The 13,636-nt window shown below is 46.7% G+C and overlaps 1 protein-coding gene across 1 annotated transcript in view; it reads left to right on the top strand.

Moving 5' to 3' along the window:
- The window catches only part of Git (ARF GTPase-activating protein GIT1), a 306,764-nt gene that overhangs the window by 148,694 nt on the left and 144,434 nt on the right, over positions 1 to 13,636 (top strand). The gene's annotated exons all lie outside the window — the stretch shown is intronic.

Raw genomic sequence — 13,636 nt, 5'->3', positions numbered from 1 at the left:
AGGCTATCAAAAACCTTTGCTAAAACCAAAACCTTGTCATTTTTCTGGCTGACAAGGGCGATGCCACGGTGCTACTCAACAGGACTGACTGCCGTGACAAGATGTTGTCACTGCTTGCGGCCGAGGCGACATACAGTCGTCTGAAGAAGGATCCTACGCTCAAGATACAGAGGGAGCGCCAGAAGCTTCTTATGGATGTGTTTTGTTTTGTAGACCCATGGCACAAAGGGTTGTACTTGTTTTTTCTGTGCATGCACTAACGGTTCGGCGCCGGCTCTCTACTGTTTTCCAAAAATTCATAAACCCAACATCCCGATGTGACCACTTGTTGACTTTACTCTCTCTCCGCTTCATAAAATGTTCAAATACCTTCATAACGTTCTTTCCCCTCTCATTGGTTGAGGTGCCACCCACGTTCGCCATTATGAAGACTTCATAAAGAGGATTCGTCATTTTACTCCTGACGATCAGGAAGCACTTGTCTTGTTCGACGCCGTGTCGCTTTTTACAAGCGTTCCTATTCGACTCGCCGCCGAAACTTGCACCGCCGCTCTGGACGATCACCCTACCCTACCATTAAGCACACCCATCGCCGTTCCTGACTTGAAGAGGCTCCTTCTGTTCTGCCTGGAGAACACCTATTTCATTTTTGAAGGCACCTTCTACAGGCAAGTGCACGGGACACCGATGGGTGCATCTGTTTCGGTAACTGCTGCAAATTTAACAATGGAATGGCTGGAGCATCGAGCACTCGCCTCTTTCAACTCGCCGCCCAGAGTTTCCTATGTTACGCAGACGATGTGTTCCGCATAATTCAGCAAGAAGAAATTTCTTCATTTTTGTCGCATTTGAATAGTATTGTAGCGTCTATCCAATTCGCAGTCGAGGAAGAAAAAGATGGCGAGCTTCCTTTTCTGGACGTCCTCGTGAAACGTGACCGGCGCAGTCTGGCATTCTCTGTGTACAGAAAGCGCACACACACAGGCAGTTGTCTGCATTTTAGTTCAGTGCACCCTATCAACCAGAAGAGATCGGTGGTAGCCTCTCTTGTTGGCAGAACCAAGTGTATCTGCACAACACCACAAAGCTGGGCTGCTGACCTACAAGAAGTGCACCAAAATCTGACGGCATGTAGCTACCCAAGGTCGTTTGTAAACTTGGTGGAACGCCATCTGTCTCAGCCCCCAAGGCCTGACTGTGTGCTCCCAAGAAAACGTGCTCCCATACCATACGTGCCCGGTGTGAGCGAGGGCTTAGCCTGCGTTCTACACGGCTATGACGTCCAGGTAGCTCACGTGCCATGCCAAAAATTATGCCATCGGCTGGTAAACATGAAAGACTAGCTTCCGAAGACAGTTTCCTGGCATCATCTACGGGATTCCATGTGAAGACTGTGACTGCGTATATATCGGCAAGACAGGCAATTTCGAACAGCAGTTGAAGCAGCATGTCAACGATGTGAAAGAGAAAAAAGTCGCATCAAACGCCTTGGCAGGACATGCCGGGGACTTGGGCCACAGGATTGATTGGGATAACACCAAGATATTAGAAAAGAAAAAAATTTGACTTCAAAACACCACTTGGAATCCCTCCTAATCCAAATGACAAATAGCAACCTCAACCAGAATGACAGAACCATCCCCCCATCTACACGCGCTGCTTACATCATGTTTTAAAGCCATGTAAACATTGTATCGCACTTCCTTGATTTCATTGTGAACAAGGCTCCCATCAGGGGAGCCGAAATGTCTTTTCTTGTATTCTTTCAGTGGTTGGTGTCCTTCTTTTTACCCTTCTTCATGATGCCTCCCGACCAGACGGGCTTCCGTCAAAACCTTGACTTCAGCATTAGAATTTATAACTAGATCAGTAGTAATAGTGTTGTCAATCCTGAAAGAGATGCTAGACGTTGCAGTTGGTAAAATACAAGTCCCAAACATGCAAAAATTTGATTTAAGTGGTAAAGGGAACTGCACCAAAAAAAAAAAAAAGTCTTTAGCACATTTAGTATGAGATCAAAGTTCTTCCTTGGAACCTTCAAAGATAGTGCCATCTTCACGAGTGGACTTTCTTGATTTCTGCAACTGCTGATGTGGTGTGACAAGTGCAAAATTTCGCTGTTCATCCAAGGAAGCTTAGGATTTACTTTCTTTGTTTTTAAATGAACATGACGATCAATGCACGAGTTCACAAAATGCTAATGTTCAACAAGACCATTGACACTACACATAGTACTGAGTGACGTAAAATGATCAAAGTTATCCACCAATGCCTTGATAATACAGTGAAGCCTCATTACTACGAACACCACATTAACAAACTTTTCCGATTAACAAACTTTTCAGAAATCCCCTGCTGACTGCTTATAGTTTGAATGTAAAAATATTTCGCTACTGCAAACTTCAGAACACCGAACTTTTCAGAATAACAATCGTTATTCAGTTTCTGTGTCATGTTAGCAATGCCTCAGTACAACAAACGAATATTCAGAAATCTGAGGATTCTTAAATTTCCCTGTATCTTTTATGGCAACCGGAACAGTAGGCTAGCAGACAAGGCGCAGAAAGCGGGTGCTGCGGCATAGATGCGGAAAACCCGAGGAAATAAATGTCAGAAGGGGACTTTTCTTTTCTCTTTTTTTATTATTATTGCAGGGGCAACGACACATCAGGTTTTGCGAGCGTATGCGCCACCCAGACAAATGTCGCCTAGCAACAGAGGCGCGTCTCTTCTCTTCCTCATTTCGCCCTTCTTTCTTTCGTGCTTTCTACAACCAGTGGAAAAATGTAACATCTGCGTCCATGGGGATGCGACACATTTGCACTTTCCGGATTGTGTCGTTTACAGGCGCTTGCACTTTGGAATAGTTCAGGTGTTCACTTCGAGTAAGACAGTTGGGGTGCCCACGGCATGGAAAATAAAAAACAAACAAACAAACAAAAGATACAGTACACTTCATCGAAGACATGGAGCTTATTCTTTGTCGGTGGTTTTCTCGGTATCAGCGTCTCCTTTGTGTAGGCCATTCTATATACAGTAATAATCTCATCAACTTGAAGAAGTAAAAACTGGAAAAAATTTTCAGATAAGGGAATTTTCGAGATAAGCAAAGTCGTGGAAATTGCTATGAAAAGTCAAGTTCCTTCTAAAAAATTCACCACTACTGACAAGCTTTTCAATAAGGGCTTCTAAACTGGCTCGTTGTAAAGGTTTAAAACAAAAAAAAAGAAAGAAAATCATACCAGAGATATCAACCAGCTCCGTTTTGCAGTACTGCCATTTTATTCAGTGCATAAAAAGTGTGTAATGTTGATCTGCTTTGTGGTAGCACTTGGACCTAGAAAGGCGTTCTCGAGCTGCTTCACACATTGCACGAGCCGTTCGTGCCTTCTGCTGCACTTTATTTCTCAGCAAGGGAAGCATGTTTCTTGTTTCGGCTGATGTCGGCACCTTTCAAGGTCTTTTGTCGTCATCGTCTTCACCGTCCCCTCCTGTTTCTAGCCATCCCAGCGATTTCAGCATCACTAAATTCACCTGTACATCCTGCTTGCATAGCGTGTACTCGGGAATGCTCATGTGGCTTTCTACTACGCTACGCAGGCAATGCGTGTCAAGCGAGCGAATGACACAGCAGCCAACTCTCCGGGTGGGCAAGTGTCCAACAGGGTTTATTCTGCTCTTATACAGTCGTGCATGCCGTATTGCCATCCAGCGGTACTATCGTACACTACTGTATTTACTTACTGTAATTACTATCTACCTACTACTGTAATGATCGCACTTTTTTGTCAAAAAAATTGACTCAAATTCAGGGGTGCAATCATTATGCAGGTTAAATATTCCACAAAAAGAAAAATGTTTTTTTTTCATCCCGCATTTACTGCAGGATGACAATGGGTCAACAAGCAGGCGGCTGCCGCTGTCAATGCGGGACACGAAAACAAAAATGGCGGCCTGCGGAGCAAGCCAAACGCGCTGAACGTGATTATTTTTCTTTTCTATGCACATTGAAACAGTTTCTTCCGTATCAGTAATGAATAATATAAATAATATTGGAAAGTTTGCGACAATAATTATAATGTAGCCATGTCCACACTTGAGGGGATGGAAACAGAGATGGGTGCACTTAGCTGCCAGTGACATAGAAACACATGGCGGGCATGCTGCGGAAACTGACGCATTTGTCTTCATTACTATCCTCATATGGCACGTTTCCGCTAAGGGTGGGCGAATATCTTAGCTGCGTTACAAGCATCAGCACATAAATAGGGTACACTTCTAACGTATCAGTGCAAACTTGGCCGCTATCATTGCCTCTCACGATTTGTTGCACGCCCACAAGTGCAGACGAGAAGAATCGAAAGACGCCCTTTATGTTGTTGACCAAAACCATTATGAAGCCTGCAAATAATAAAGCCGAGGCAAGTTTGATTGTACTTTTTTTTCATGGAAGTGTGGAAAGTGATGTAAGGAATGAAATGGGGCATCTGCTTGATATGTTGGGTGTGTGCAGACTGCTTGGTATGTCTTCAAGAGTCGTTCATGTAGCATAGATAGATGTAGCATTGATAACACCGAAATTCAGATTGCCTTAACCGACTTCGATATATTTCGTTGCGATCGGGATGTGAGGCGAGGAGGAGGAGTGTTAATAGCCACTAACCGCAACCTTCATTGTTTTCAATATTGATATCTCCTCTCCATTGGAAATACTGTTTGTGTGCACTAAAAATTTTCACCCACCCTTAATATTCGGATCTTGCTACCGTCCTCCTGATGATGCCGATTCAAGCTTTGTTGCATGCTTCCATGAGGCACTTTGCCCTCTGGCACATTCTTTTCCTAACACGCCAATCATTCTGTTCGGCGATTTCAACTTTCCAGCAATAGTATGGTCTGACATAGCACAAACATTATCGAAGCACAATACAGAAAGTGCATTTCTTGACACGTGTCTTACGTTTGGCTTATCTCAGCTCATCTTCAATCCAACAAGGCATATAAATCAGTCGTCCAGCTTGCTCGACCTCTTGTTTGCCACGCATCCTGACAACTTTTCTGAGATAACATTTTTGCCCGGGCTTAGTGATCATGCTGTAATTCATGCTACTTATCAATTTCATATAACATATCCCCCCAAAATAAGAAAGATCATAACGCTCTACGACAGCGGGGATTATGTCGCGTTCAATGAAAAGTTAACTCAGTTCAGTTACTCCTTTCTTGAAACGTTCACTTGTCGTTCCGTTGAAGATAACTGGTTAATGTTTAAATCCAAAATGCAAGAACTAACGAAAGCCCATATTCCTACCATCACTGTAACTGAACGGCCCTCATCCCCTTGGTTTAATAACACATTAAAACGCCTGAACAATAAAAAGAAAAGGCTTCATCGTATCGCCAAGCATTCTAACAAGTCACGCGCATGGGAAAAGTACCGCTGCATTGACAAAATGTTTCAGTCGCAAGCTAACAAAACTAAGCAATCATTCTTTTCAACCTCACTTCCTGATATGCTACGTAATAACCCTCATCAATTCTGGAAGGTTTTAAATCCATGCCCAAAGAAATCGATAAATATACTTGACCAAAATGGCGTCCCTATCCCTGATACTGGACTTGCAACAACACCTAATTCAACATTCTGTTCAGTTTTTACAAAAGAATCTGAAGGCAATCTTCCTTATCTCCCTAACCCTCAATATCCTCCCATGCCTTCCATCACGTTTGAACCTCATGGCATTTGCAGACTAATAGAATCTGTGAAGCTAACTTCATCGGCTGGCATTGATGAAATTAATGCGAAAGTGCTTAAGAATGCAAAAGATGTCACTAGTGTCATCTTATCACACATTTTTCAACAGTCACTCTCGTCTGGAGTGGTGCCGCAGGACTGGAAGACAGGTAAGATCATTCCAGTCCCCAAAAAAGCTTCTTCAATGTCATGTCTTGACTACGGCCAATTTTCATTACCAGCATTTGTTCCAAACTGATGGAGCATGTAATCTTTTCCCACATCATGAGATTTCTAATTTCTAACAACTTTTTTCATCATAGTCGGCACAGATTTCTTAAGAATTTATCTTGCGATACTCAACTTGCACTCTTTATAAATGACATCAGTTCCCAATTAGACCTTAATGTACCCGTAGACTCATTGTTTTTAGACTTCGAGAAAGCTTTTGATAAGGTGCCCCACAACCGTCTTTTCTTGAAACTTTCACTCCTGAATCTCAATCCCTTAATTTATAATTGGTTGTGCAGCTTTCTGACCGGTCGACAAGAGTTCGTTTTTGCAAATAACTTTTCATCCCCTCTGTCTCCTGTACTTTCTGGGGTTCCTCAAGGTTCTGTTCTTGGCCCCCTCCTCTTTTTAATCTACATTAATGACCTTCCTAATGACATATCTTCTAACATACGCCTATTTGCGGACGACTGTGTTATTTACCGACCCATTAACAATAGCTCAGATATCCCTGCCCTGCAGCGTGACTTACAAACAGTTGAAAAATGGTGTAAGACATGGTTAATGTCATTAAATGTAAATAAAACCTCTTAATCTCTTTCAATCGTCGGCACTCTTACGTAGCACCCTCATATCTCTTAGGTAATTCAATAATATCATCTGTGACCTGTTATAAGTACTTGGGGCTTATCTTAACTCAAGATCTTTCATGGTCCTCTCACATCGCTAAAATAACTAACGAGGCTAACCACACCTTAGGCTTCCTCCGACGACATCTGAAATTTGCCCCTCCTCCAGTAAAAACTCTTGCCTACAAATCTGTGGTAAGGCCCAAACTTGAATACGCATGCTCAATTTGGGACCCTCATCATACTAATCTTTCTAACATGCTTGAATCTGTCCAAAACCGCGCAGCCCGATTTATCTTCCATGACTATTCTTCATATACAAGTGTCACAGCACTAAAATCTAATGCGAATCTTCCTAGACTAGAAGCGAGACGTCATTTGTCCAGGCTCATTCTATATCACAAGTTTTATCATGCCCCGATTGGTAACAGCGTCATATCGCCAGCTCACCGCCATTCATCCCGGACCAATCATTCAAAGTCAATGTACCCCCCTCATGCGCACACATCATCCCATCTTCATTCGTTTTTTCCACGTACAGCGAGAGTCTGGAATGATCTGCCTGAAGAAGCAGCGGACCACTCCAGTGTGAAAGCGTTCAGCACTGCCATCGAACGCATTTTCCTTTGAAGCAGCCCACACCTCATGTAAAACCCCTCTCCAGGGGCATTTAAGGAATAAATAAATAAATAAATAAATAAATTTGACAGATGGTAAGCGCAATCATCATTAGCTAGACTTGGCACATGACATATCGCTGCAACAAGTTCAGGGTGCGATCATTACACAGGAAAGAAAAAAATCAAATTTTGATGACAAAATTCAGGGGTGTGATCATTACGCGAGTGCGATCATTATGCGAGTAAATACGGTATATCCTTCCTTCAGTAAAAACAAACAACAAAACAGAGGAACTCTTACTCCGAAAGAAAACATTGACAGGTCGAGCCTTCTTGGCCTGCAGATGTTTCTGCTGAACTTTGAGACACGTGGCATAGAAGTAGAACTGCGGCGGTGCCTTTTCAGTGGAAGTGCTTTCCCGAGGCGATGCGGTTCTCTGGTCTCGGGCTGCTCGAGCAGCTCCAGGCATTGTTGTGGACATGGCGGTCTGCGCCACCACAGGAGTTTCAGCTGAGCTGGTAGTGCATTCCACAGAATGTCCTGTTGTGGGAACCAGGTGCATCTGGTTGTGCTGGAGTACACCCGTCGGAGTCTTCACCACGTAGGAGCAGGGGCATTGAGCTGGCCCCATGAACGTCACCCAGACCCGCTTGCCGGCCTGAAGAGGCCGCAGTGTGCAAGCTGCATGTCTTTAGTTGAAGTTGGATGCTTGGCGCCTCTGGTTGTCCTGGTCACGCCAAGTGAATGGGACTGACGAAGGCCAGGCTGGCTCCAGCTGGTGCTACGTCTTCGGTACCTGGGTCTGTAGGCACCTGCCCATGAGCAGCTGAGCAAGGCTCACTCCATTTACCTCAGAGGTGTCCCGGTATGCCAGAAGTGCCAGGTAGGGATCATCCGCCTTCTGCAACAGGTCCTTCACTGTCCTCAGCATTCGTTCTACCTCCCCATTTGACTGTGGAAAACGGGGGCTCCTTGAGACATGGCAGAAGCTGTAGGACTCGGCGAAGGCAGAGAACTCTCTTGCAGCCAACTGAGGACCGTTATCACTGTGTGCTAGTCTCAGGATCCCGTGGCGTGCGAAGACGCTTTTGATGGCATTGAAGACACCAGGTGCTGTCGTCGAGCGCAGGCTGATGACTTCCAGAAAGCATGACCGGTAATCCACCAGAAAGACATAGTCCTGGCCGTTCAGATGAAAAAGATTGACAACCACCTTTTCCCAGGGTCGATTTGGAGTGTTTGACAGCAACAGTGGCTCTGAGCGCTGCACTCTGGTTTCGGTGCACGTAGGGCAGTTCACCACCAGTGTGTCTATCTGGTTGTTGATGCTTGGCAACCAGACTGATTCCCGAGCCAGAGCTTTGCACCGGTTAATGCCTTGATGCCCATCATGATGGAGCTCGAGCATGCAGCGCTGAAGGGAGGACAGCACGACGATGCGCGACCCTTCAGAAGAAGTCCCTTACAGACGTTGAGGTCCCCTTGGTACTGCCAGTACCTTTTCACATGGAGAGGCAAGTAGGACTGCCAGGGCCAGCCAATGGTGCAGTACTGAAGCAGCGGACTGCACTTGCTTTCGTCGCAGATGCTCGAGCTGCGACGAGACAATGTCTGGGAAGGAGCGGACGACCTCTTGTGCAAACAACTTGGTTTGATTCGCCCGGCAAGGGAATCTAGCGGTGCGCGTGAAAGCGTATCGGCAGTTGCCAACAACTTTCCTGGTACGTAAAGTACTTGGTACTGGAAACGGATCAGCTTCAAGTGAAACCGCTGGATCCTTGGTGGCAGCAGGTCAATGTCCATGGACACCAAGAGCACCACCAGAGGTTGATGGTCTGTCTCAAGAAAGAACTGAAGCTCACAGACGTATTCGTCGAACCTTTGCACTGCCCAGCTGGCCATCAAAGCTTCTTTCTCCGTTTGGCTGTACCAGCGTTCCGTGGCTGTGAGGGACCGCAATGTGAAACCAACGGCCCAATGCTCACCTGACGGCTGCTCCTGAAGAACTACTGCCCCAAGGCCACAGGAGCCAGCGTCGGCCGGGACCGTGGTCCTGTGTGCGGTGTTGTAGTGAGCCATGCAGAGGTGTGAGACATTGGGGAGGACAACCAGTCCAGCACACCAGTCACTTGGTGTGTCCACCTGACGAATCATGCCCTCTGCTTCTAGCTTGTCTACCTCAGTCTTGACGACATGGCGGAGAGGAAATGGAATGCGCTGGGGTATGCTCAAGGAGAAAGGCGTAGCGTTGGTTTGCAGCTTGATAGTGTGGGCTTCGGGGACTGTCCCTAGTCCTTGAATGAAGCTGGTATAGAGACACATGTTGCCAGTGGGCTGTGGAGTCCCCAAGACTTGGTCGACAAACAGGTAGATGCCCAAGGCTTGAATTGCTGGGCAGCCCAGCAATGGGACTGTCTTGGTTGCCAGGACGTAGAGCAGCTGCATAATGGACTTGCTGTGCCACAACATGATAGCGACATAGAGATGGTAGCGACGTAAGTGCCTATGACCAGCAGGATCTTGTTGCCAGGGCCTTTCAACTTGATCTTGGGGTCTTGAAGCTTCGAGGGGATGCCGGGAAACGGACTGGGTATGAGAGTAACTTTGGCGCCGGAGTCCACCTTGAAGGAAAGTTGGCCGCCTATTGACGAGTACCTCGACGAACTTCGCATTCGGGCGCTCTCCCTCAACTGCATGTAGCTTGATGGAGCTGGCAGAAGGCTTCTGGGTGTGCTTGCCGTTGATGCACTTTTTCTTGAGGCACTCATTCTCGAAGTGGTCAATCTTGTGGCAAAAGTTGCAGGATGCTCTGCGAGCAGGACAGTTGGTGCGAGGGTGTGGTGTACGCCCGCAGAATGGGCACGGCTGCTGGGTTGTATTACCAGCTGGCACTGGTTCCCCTTGCGAAGGCAAGCAGCATCGACAGTGAGCGACAATGAATCAACCAAGTCACAAGCTTTGCGCTTGTTATCAGCGTCTTCATGTTGGTGAACGTGCGTGAGCGCTTCGTGCAACATCATTCTCGGGTTCCGACAAAGCTGGTCTGAGAGCTTGTGGTCACGCAAGCCCACGAGAAAATGGTCTCGGACGAGCTGCTCTTTGACGTTGTGCGAGGAGTAGTTGCAGCGCTTGACCATGATTATCGTCCAGAGTGCAGTGAAAAACACGTCGGCCGTCTCACCCGGTTGCTATGTATGGTGGTGAAAGCTCACCGACTCATACAGCTCATTCGGAGGGTGGACAAAGTGGTCAGTGAACGCCTTCTTCGTGGAGGCGACGTCCTTCAGGTCCGCCTCTCGCGACGTAGTGGACGCGAGGACAACCCTGGCTTTGAGGGCCCATGCAGTAGAGCATGGAGCGCACTTGGACCTCTGTCGTAGCAGCATAGAGTCCTGTGGTGAACGAGTAGTCCTTGTACTGGAGCAAGCATGAGGGCCAGGAGCTAGGGTTCTCAGTTAAACGCTGGCGGTGGACCCAGCTGGGCCATACCTTGTAGGAACGGAGCGGCCGACGATGGCAGCGGACGTCCCAGCGGAGCCTTGAATGGTGGCCATGACGGAGGGAAGGTGACTTCTTTGAGGAAGAGCAGCAACGGCGGGGCCAGGCTGTGTGTCGAAGCTGCAAGCACGGGATCAGCGGGACGGATCCTGCCCACTTCTGACGTCATGTCAAGCGAGCGAATGACACAGCAGCCAACTCTCTGGGTGGGCAAGTGCCCAACAGAACTTATTCCACCCTTATATAGTCATGGATGCTGTGCTGCCATCCAGCGATACTGCCGTACACTACAATGCGGGCTTACTGGGAACCCTGCCACAGAAAGCGATGTGAGCATTCACGAATACGTGCTATGCAAGCAGGATGTACCAGAATGCACTCAGTGCATGCATGTTTATTCTACGTTGCGTAGAACAAAAAAATTTACTGTTGCATGCATTGCGCTGAATAAAATTAAAATGGAAATTACCTCTGATAGTAAATCACATGTGTTGCATAAAGCGAACAAAATGAACTGCATCAAGGGTCCTATTTTGTAGGGCCTGCATCTGTGCACGTATGGAAGAAGGAAAAATATAGGAGAGAGCGTTGCATCACCCAGCGATTCTTGGCAAGCAAACGCTTCGGTGCGCATTTGTCCGGCTACCCTGCCAGGGCTCTGGCTGCAAAGCGGGAACACTAAACCCAACTGTGCACTTTGACGAGCGATCACGTGTTGGGTCACCAGGTTTGGCTTCAGTCGCGTTAGGGTACGCTCCCTTTCTTTTCCTCCATGGGCACACATTTGTCCCATCACATGACGTGCCACATGGTTGCTTGACAAAGTTGTGCCACTAGGTTCCAACTTCACGTTCACAGAAAGCGTCCGCTTTGTGGTAGGCGCGGCAGCCTCGTGCAAAGCTTGTTTAATGGTTTGACGGCAGAGTTCTTGTTTCACTCTCGGTCAAGATTTCGAGATATCCCCAATTTGGCCCAAGAATGCTTAGAGATTAAGGGCAATAAATACATGGCATGTATGGGAAATGGTTTGGTGCCGCGGAAAATTTCAAATTAGCTGATTTTTCGAGATATGCAAGTTCCGAGTTAATGAGGTATTACTGTTTAGTGCTGCGGTTGTGCGGTGCATGGTGGTGGAATCTATGAAAAATAGCAACAGCGCAAGCCAGAGCTACCTGCGACGTTTTTTATGGATAGCTCATACGGTGACAACTGATAAACTGTTGGGCTGATGGGTGAAATGGTTCATTTTGGGGCTTTCACTATAATGATATTTCAGAATAATGAACAATTTGCCGCAGTTCCCTAAAGTTCGTTATATCGAAATTTCACTGTAGACATATTGTCAGCTCTAATTCAAAATCACAAAATTTGAAATAAGTAAAGCATTGTTTTGAAGTAGAAGAATTATGGTGTACAAGATTTGAATGATGGTAGGCAGCACGAAGACTTCCAGGGACACTAAAGAAGGAACGAAACACTGCAAGTGCTTGGTCTTTTGTTCTTTGTTCAGTGTTCCTGAAAGTTTTTGCACTGCCTACCATTATGGACTTGTACCAACTAGACCGATTTGATTGCTTAAGTAACAAGAATTGCAATGTGATTGGAGATCCCATTCAAAATTTTACATTTGATGCTTAAATAAAGTTGGAGGTAATGTGAATAAGTGCACACTAGGGTAGACAAGCGTGTGTCTCCTCCCCTGGCCCAGCCGTGGCTGTCTGCATGGCTGAACACATACGCAGGCCATGTTGTGCCCTATCTCGTTGGTCAGTAGGTGCAAAGGAGGGGCAAGCTGAGATGTCTTCTGGCTTTGTGTGCACTGTATTTTTGTGTGCCTAGTGTTTGAGGTTGCAAAATCTCAAATGTCAAACACATGTTGAAGCGAGAGGCAGCCCCAAAGCATTGGCTCCCTTCTGCCTGTGCTGTTCATCACGCCAGCATTCTGACAGGGAGTGTTCGTAGTGATCGAGTGATACGCATTCTTCTTTGTCCGTGTGCCATAGAGTTTTGTACAATAATTACTAGAGAGAAATGTTCTGCTAGTGTCCACGGGAGCTGCCAGCATGGGAATGATGGATATGACAAGGATTTACCTAAAGTTCGAACTTCTTGCGTTAAATGACTTTGGGACTTTGTAAACTGATCATCTTAAACAACAACTGCACATAAGTAATTAAATAAACATTTATAAAATTGTCTGACGGCAGTGTTCAAACAGAGAACCTCTAGCACATACTGTGTTTACACGGTTGTAAGTCGACCTATTTGTGGAAGGCACGCGGGTCCCAGTGATTACTCTAGAACATTGGACGACTGATGTATAATAGCCGACGTGCTTGACCAGCTCATCAAATTTTTGACGATCGCCGACCGTGTTCGACGCTATCGTTGTGCTATAAGTGTAGCCTTTTTTTGTGGGCACAGGTCCGCCCAATAAAAGTTAGTTTTGTCTTTCACAGTATTGCTACTGTATTCTCCAACGTCACCACCACGTGACATCTGGTGGAGGTGCTTTTCGTTCATGTACCGGACACCCCCGACAAGCCGTGATCCAAGCCCGGACCGCAAAGAGAACACCAACGTAGTCCCAGACCATTGAGCAAGCCGCCATCCTCAACAGCTGCCCCCGGAGCATGGACTTCTACCCGAGAAGACCAAGAAGTTTGTGGCCAAGGCAACCCCAATGGCAGCCCCAGCGTGCCCCATCGTCCTGCAGCAGCCCAGGGAGCCTCCGACGTTCCGCGGCTCAACATTCGAGGACGCAGAACCCTGGCTCGAGGCGTATGAGAGGGTCGCTGCATTTAACAGCTGGAACAGTGACAACAAACTGCGACATGTCTTCTTGGCATTGGAAGACGCTGCCAGGACGTGGTTTGAGAACCGAGAAGCCACCTTAATGACCTAGGACCTTTTCTGAAGCGGC

This window comes from Dermacentor andersoni, chromosome 3, assembly GCF_023375885.2.
Source record: "Dermacentor andersoni chromosome 3, qqDerAnde1_hic_scaffold, whole genome shotgun sequence".
NCBI lineage: Eukaryota > Metazoa > Arthropoda > Arachnida > Ixodida > Ixodidae > Dermacentor > Dermacentor andersoni.
The sequence above is the reverse complement of the archived record's forward strand: the minus strand, read 5'-3'. Positions and strand labels throughout refer to the sequence as shown.